The sequence below is a fragment of the Elaeis guineensis genome, chromosome 7, assembly GCF_000442705.2.
Source record: "Elaeis guineensis isolate ETL-2024a chromosome 7, EG11, whole genome shotgun sequence".
NCBI lineage: Eukaryota > Viridiplantae > Streptophyta > Magnoliopsida > Arecales > Arecaceae > Elaeis > Elaeis guineensis.
The window spans coordinates 95,435,109-95,443,018 of record NC_025999.2 but is presented as its reverse complement, the minus strand read 5'-3'; the positions used below and the strand labels follow the sequence as shown (position 1 = coordinate 95,443,018).

General features: G+C 43.2%; 1 non-coding gene across 1 annotated transcript; it reads left to right on the top strand.

Moving 5' to 3' along the window:
* Positions 1-4,316: 4,316 nt before the first annotated feature.
* LOC105048308 (uncharacterized) lies at positions 4,317-5,340 on the top strand. Its single transcript, XR_012142482.1, has 3 exons — positions 4,317-4,671; positions 4,787-4,927; positions 5,088-5,340. It is a non-coding gene; the product is annotated as an uncharacterized protein (transcript).
* Positions 5,341-7,910: the final 2,570 nt, after the last annotated feature.

The following is a 7,910-nucleotide window of genomic DNA, read 5'->3' as shown; positions in this document are numbered from 1 at the left end:
AACACCCAAGGCTGGCCAAGAATCAAATCCTTTTATCCAGGCTTCGAGAATCGAAAAAGGTGTCCCTACTCTAGGGTATAGCCCGTTACCTCCCCTTTCATGCTCACCCACTATCGAAATTCCCTAATCGCTGCCTCCACCATCACTCTACGGCCAAGACTCCGTGCCACCACCGTCGAGGCCATCCAACCTTCTGTATCAAACCTGACCTTGTCCTTCGGGAGGTCCACCACCTCCGAAAATTATCGTTCAAGCTCCTCCACCTCGTCCGGTGATGATTCTAATGAGATCCCATAATCCTGTTGAAGTCTCCGATAATAAGAGAAGGCAAATCCTGCTCCATTAGTCTAGATATCTCAGACCAAAGAATCCTTCACTCTCTGTACTCAGTGCTAGCATACATCCGAACAGAAGCCAAGGACCTCCAATCTGCTCTGAAATGACTAATGTCACCTACTGCTTGCACCTGCAGAGAGCATCCACCTTTATCAAGCCTCATCGCCACACCACCATGATCCCCAGACAGGCCTCTGGACTCCATCGTGTAAGTGCTCCATATAAGTGCGATCCATCTTCTGGCCCAAACAAGACTCATCCCTGATAGTCGGATCTCAAGCAGGATACCGATGTTTGGGCAGTGCTGTTGAATAATTCTTCTGAACATCGTTTAGAATAAGGGCTTTTCCGCCCTCAGGATGTTCTAAATCAATAGTCTTATTGAGGAAGCTGGCAAGGAAAGGGATCCACATTGGTACCCCCTCAGTCTGAGCATAAGCTTCGACCCCTACTGTCATCGAGTCCATAGTAGACGGACTCCTCTCCTCCCTCTATATGGCCTACATCAGTCGAACCACTATCTCATCGTGGTCTATGCTTGCTCCATCTATAGTCTCGATCACCAACCCCCTCCCAGACTGCTCTGCATTTGCTGGGGCACCAAAGCTGTCCGCTTGTGAGTCTCTCTTAGGTTCCACTGCTTCCCCTTCCCTTGGGATCCCAATTGAGAAGGTGAAGACCCTAGGGCCTCCTAATATGGCTGTCATGTCCACTGAGCCCTTCCGATAGGCTAGAGCCTTGCCCTTGGGCCTATTGGACTTTGCAGGGCCCTTTTTATTGATGCTGGGCCCTTTCCCCGATCCATGGGCTTCATAGACATTCGACTCGCATCAAAATCGCTGGACCGAGTGTGTTTGGTCTGGCCAGAGCCCGCCCTCACCTCCCCCACCAATGCAACCCACAGCCCACAGGTGCCCATGCACAAGCTTGCCTCCAGTCATAGCCCAATGCGAGCAGGCCGAAGGAGTTAGCCGGTCGGGCCGTGCGCGTAAGGATGGCAATCGAATCGGATCGGGTCATAAACGAGTCGAATCAAAAAATATCAAATCTGAATCTGATTTATTTATTAAATAGATCAGATTTTTAAATTTAAATTTGACCCATTTAATAAACAGGTCATTCAACCTAACCCATTTAACCTGTTTATTAAATAGTTAATCTATTTAACCGATTCGACCAAACTCGTTTAACCTGTTTATTATTGTATGCTATGATTTTCATTGAAAAAAATAAAGATTAAGATGAATTAATTTTTTTAAGAATAACCAAAGTGAACTAAATGATATGGCAAATAGCTACCACAATCAGAACTGAATTATATATCAAAATGTTCTCAAAAATCTGGATTTAAGATAAAGTAATCAAAGAAATTATCAATCCTGCACAATGAATGATGGTAAAACTGTCTTTTATCAATCATAAATCCTGATAAATTGACTGCGGTTTCCACTTGAGGCTCAAAATATTAATACCAAAATATTAATCACACCACAGATCTGTCAGGGTATTAACTCTTTTCCATATCTTAGTAACTGAGGCATAGTATACATACATCTAACCTTCACGTATAAAGCAAGCCGATCGAATTTTCAAAGCATAATCATTGCACATGCTTATAATCATGAAAGAAATAAACATGAAAATTCAAAAATTCTAAATTAAGGATTAAGAAAAGTATACCTTGGAGAAGATTAAGGAAGCACAGAAGGAGAAAAAGATAAAAAAAAAAAATCTTAGATCTCAAACGGCCAACCTCCCTTAGCGATGGTCGTTGGGGAAGAAAGTAGCAACCAGGCAACCATCGAAAGAGAAAAAGAGAAAAAAATCCTAAATCTTGAGTGGCCAAGCCACCAAGATGCCAAGCAGCAAAAATCCTCAAGGACCGACGATGAAGGAGAACCAAAGGAGAAAATCAGAGGAAACTGCGGGAGGAGAGGGGCTTCACAATTCGTCCGATAGTCATTGGGAAGGACACTACAAGCACCAGCCACTGAAGAAAGATTGGAGGAGCCCCAGCCACCATTGGGAGAAAGCATCGACCGAAGGAGGAGTTGAGGAGCAAAGGAGAAAATCCTAGAACTAGAAGTCGGGGATGGGAGGGAAGATGAAAGACAAGACACCAAAGAGACAGAGCGAACGAGCGAATGATTTCCTTAGAGGACTTTAGCTTTTATATTTATCGGACAGTGGGTTCACGAGATACAATCCGATCCGATCCAATCCGATCCAACCCATTTATTAAACAGATTAAACGGATTAAACAAGTCGGCTGTCTAAAATCTGAACCCGATCTGATTATTAAACAGATTAAAAAAGTCAATCCGTTTACGATCCAAACCCATTTAATCCAAATCCAAATCTGTTTAAGATGGATCAAATGCAGATCGGATTGATGGATCGGATCGATTTTTGCCACCCCTATGCGTGCGGGCTTATGCCCATCTCCACACTCTTCCCCACACACATCTCCACGCTGCCCTCTGATCCAACCATCGATCCATGGCCAGCGATTACCGCGATGCAATCTTAATTGGCTTATTCTAGCCATCAGATCCCCTCATCGGATCAACTCGGTCTGAGCCGCTCTGAGTTGGCTCCTTCTTGGGTCTGCCCAGCTAAGTTTCCGACTTAAGGGGATAAGTTGACTTGCCCCCTTTCTTCCCCCGTCCTCTATTCACATCTAGTCCGGGCATCCATTGCCGAACCACAATCAGCCAAGGCCCCAACATCTCCTCCCTTCGACTCGAACCATGTTCTTCGAGCTGAGACCTACCAACGAGCTCTCCTCTTCCCCGGCCATCGGACATGCTGCTGACCCTGGAAGTGGCTACACCGGAGGTAGACACCATCAAGATTCTCATACACAAACCACTGCCAACGAGGTCCCTCCGGTCCATCGATTAGCACTCCCGATCTCAATGGCCAGGAAAGATCTATCTTGATACATGCCCGTGCGAAGCCCAGCCTTCTCCATTCTATCGTGAAATCGTCCACCGATGACAACTCATCAGCCCACTAGAAAATGCTCCGAACTGCTGCCTCCCCCGAAAGCTCGATCGAAAGCACGGTAGTCGGACCCACCCCAACACCAAGCGGATTGCTCCTTCTACTAGAACAAATCAAGGCTGCCATTACTCCATTGCCAAGGCTTGGCCAGGAACACCCAAGGCTGGCCAAGAATCAAATCCTTTTATCCAGGCTTCGAGAACCGAAAAAGGTGTCCTACTCTAGGGTATAGCCCGTTACCTCCCCTTTCACGCTCACCCACTATCGAAATTCCCTAATCGTCGCCTCCACCATCACTATACGGCCAAGACTCTGTGCCACCACCGTCGAGGCCATCCAACCTTCTGTATCAAACCTGACCTCGTCCTTCAGGAGGTCCACCACCTCCGAAAATTGTCGTTCAAGCTCCTCCATCTAGTCCGATGACGATTCTAATGAGATCCAAATGCTATGCCCTTGCATCCCCTTTTTCCACCCCAAATTCAATCGCCCCCCCCCCATCGGAGATCTCTAGCGGTTCTCGAGGTTACCTACCTTCCCTTCAGGTGCCGTTGACCGCTGCATCCTAGCTGATCGTCAGCAATCACATGAAGAAGCTCCAAGCACAAATCTTAAAACACCAATGGCAAAGCATAATGGTAATAATTCAAAAACCTATCTCCCTCTATGAGAATCTTTTATTGATCATACGCTGCAGATAAGACTTTAGATCTTTTACAATTGGACCCGAACCAACAATCCAACTAAATTTGACAAAAGGATAATTTTTTGTGCACTGTATGTGGTGTCGTAAAATTAATATGAGTATATCATGATAATTGATTGATTCATGTAGTACAATTAATAATGAAATAGATATTTTAAATCATATAATTTTTTTAAATAAAAATAAGAATATATTTAACTTTAGGGGAAAAAATAATTCGGAAAGAAAAGGTACCGCAGCAGCTCCGTAGGCCATGGCCGCAGGCAAAATCTTCGATGCCGCGCGCGCACCGCATGGGATCCGTGCTACAGTGCTCGGTCAATCGCGACATCGCACCAAACATTGACTGGCTTTTTCTTTGCAAGCAGGCAGAGAGAGCGAGCGAAAACCGCAGGGGAGACCGAGAGGACGGGGATGGGGATGGCGATGGGGATGGAAGAGCAAGAGACTGCGGCCAGGGAATGGCTGGAAAGCATCATCGCCAAGAGCCAGAGCCAAGACGCCGCCGGAGAGGCGGTCTGGAAAGGCGGCTTCTTCGACTCCCTCTCCCTCTCCGACCTCCGCATCTCCCGCCTCCAGGCGGTCAAGCCCTCTGCTCCTTCCGCGTCCCCGCCCACCTCACCGTTAAGTAACTCTCCTTTCCTCTTTTATTTATTCCCCTCTCTCCTCCTCCTCCTAAGAACCAAGAATCGCTCGACCTAAACCTAACCCGGATGGAATAAATCCGTTTCCGCGCAGGACGGGGAGGGGAATTGGCAGGCTGGGGCCATCGCAACGGTGATGGACGACGTGGGGGCGGCGGCTATCATGACCACCGAGGGCCTCATCAAGATCTCCGTCCAGTTCGACATCTCCTACTTCTCCCCTGCCCGCGCCAACGTGAGGACGTCTCTTCCCTTCATTTTATTCTATCCCCACAACCAATCATCTATCCAACTCCAACTCCAATTCCAATTCCTAATAACTAATAATAATACTTATTATCATCGTTATTCTTGATGATAATAAATAATGGATACTGAAATGGGATTGGGACCAGGAAGAGGTGGAGATCGATGCACGGATATTGGAGCACAAAGGGGGCAGAAGGCTGACGGCGGTGGTGGTGGAGATCCGGAAGAAGGGGAACGGCCAGATAGTGGCCGTGGGAAGGCAGTGGATGACATCCGGCCGCCCCCTCCTAGCAACCTATGACAATTCTATAATTGTATGAAGGAAACCTTACTGGAAAAACGAGTGCAAGTCTGGCAAATATAGTTATCAATTGTGCTAGAGGCAGGCTTTTTGCTGAATTGTCCCTGTGAAGTAGTAATCCATCCATATATTCGTAATTAAAAGGAAAATAACTATAACAAAAAAAAAAAATTATCATCGACTTCGATTGAGTTTTGATAGGAGTGCAAATTCCTGGCTGATAAGTAGCAGAAGTCAAAGTTAACAAATTCCATAATTGCTGCATGCAGATATCATGTGTGTTTCAAGATTCTTCATGATATACTTGGTAGAATACATGGACAATTTTTTTTACAAAAACTCGTTAAAATCCAAGTGCAAGAGAGGAGGAAGGAAAGATTCTTTTCTTGTGCAAGAGAGGAGGAAAAAAAGAGAGGGAAAGATCCCTAGAGACTCATGGGATGGCAATAGCGGAATTATACAATGCCAGAAAGATGTTCATTACCCCAAACACTATTAATTGCCTTATTAGATGTCAATGACATATATCTACAAATGTACCAAACTTGCTACCTTGGATGAAACATGAAGGAAATCACATTTTCCATAGTCCTAGCTTTATTGAACTATTAAGTTATGCTTCTTTAGAGAACCATTTTTTTAATGCACCAAAGTTGTTAAATATTAGATTGTGAGGAAGGGTGTTATGTGTCACATTTACAATGTCTTATGGGGATCATTGGTTTGCTCTTCATTTCAGAGTCCTCGAGAATGTAGCCAAGTAAGACTAATTTTATAAATATGATGTACCGTGCTTTCTAGGCTGTACTGATTTGTTAACATATTATTTTAATGACTTCCATTAAATATGGGGTTTTGAAAGCAATAAAAAACCAATGGATAGGAACGTTATGTCCGAAGATGATAACAACTCCACAAATTTTTTCAATGTGAAGTAATGAGCTTCAGGTTTTGATTTTTCTTGTAAGAATTGTGATATTTCAAGTTCCAGTTTTCTTCTGTGTGGAAGATGTATGATTGAATCATAGAAGCTGCTTACTGGACTTCGGCATGGGTTCTTGTGTTGTGGGTAAGATTGTGATGCTCAAGGTTGTGGTATTTTGTAAGTACAATTTGTAATTATGTCATGGAAGCTACTTAGATGACTTCAAATGTGGCTTTTTTGAGTGATTTCTGAACACCTACTTTTAATGACACTTTTATTCGATAGAAGCTACTCAATGGATTTTAAAATTCATATTTCAGTAGATCTATTATTTTACTTGCATGCCTTATTAGCACGTAGTTATAAATAATCAGATTTTTATGATAGCAGTAGAAGATCAGTGCACAGAATGCACGGTGGGCTGCATGTGTAAGTCCTCTTGACCAAGGGTGAGATTTAACAAAACTATTTCCAGTTTCTATCGGCTCAGGCTTAAGAGGAGGCCAAGTTCAGCAACTAAATTGGACCTCTAGTTTGTATGATATTCCAATATTGTATTGGACTGTCTTAAAATCGAAAATAATGGGTTGATGAATCATTAAAACTGAAAAAAAAAAAAATAATAAAATTCTGAATATCTTAAGATTGAACTTGAATGGACAGAAGATGTTAAATAAAACATTTGGTCGTCTGAAGGGAGATTGAGTGTTTGAAGGGGAATTCTTAATATTGAAACCCTGTCAACAATGTTGAATGAGGTTGATGTTTAGCAAGAAAGAAACCTAAAGATTTGTGGTTCCAAAAATCTCTGCACATGACAATGAACTTTCAAATATATGCACATAAGGTTCAGCACTCTCTCAACACTGGAGGACTAGTTTCATGATCCCCAAGAAGTAAAAATTTGAACATTCCAGGCTAGGTGTATGGTTAATTGAGATCTGTGCTTGCTAGAATGTCATATCTCTGTCTCTGTTTCAGGTCTGAACGCTTGGTTCTTTCATAATACTTAAGAAAAATGGGTTTAATCAAGAACCAGATTTTTCAATCTAAATACATAAGCATAATGAACCTAGCTAGTGATGATGCAAGTGGACTCAGCTCCTCTCTTGAAAAAAAATGATGATGATGATGGATGCTAATGACGATGAGGAGGAAGAAATTAAGCCTATGTGGGACAAATGCACGCAAATGCCTCTTTAGGACAATTCGCTCTCCCTGCTTCGCTTTAGAGAAGATAAATGTGTCACAGAATCTGTTGTTCCATCTAGCAAAGCAAAATAGCTTTACAGTCATCTGAAGCATTAGCTCTGCAGTAGAAGGTTTGTGATGGATGCATGTACACAGTTCGAGCATTAGTTGCTTTAACCGAAGATGTTCAACAAGGGGAGTTACAGAGAGGTGGAATTGCATAAATTGGTTAAACCTAGACAGCAATTCTAACATATGCCATCAACTGCCCTTCATCCCCGCAGCTCCACCGAAAGTTACCTCGGCCATAGTTCAGCTTGCAGCATTTGAACTGCTTTGTGAAACAAGAGTAGAATGTGAATTTGCATTACAATAAATCAAGCATAGAAAAAGCACCAGCTACAACCAGTGGACTTGAAGGAGGTCAATTTATATGGAACGAAAAAAAGACCCTTAACAGCTCTTCAATCTTTATAGATCATGATTTTCCTACATCACGAGAATCACATTGATAATTAAAAGGAATTTTCAGTTGACGAGAAAGGAACGTTC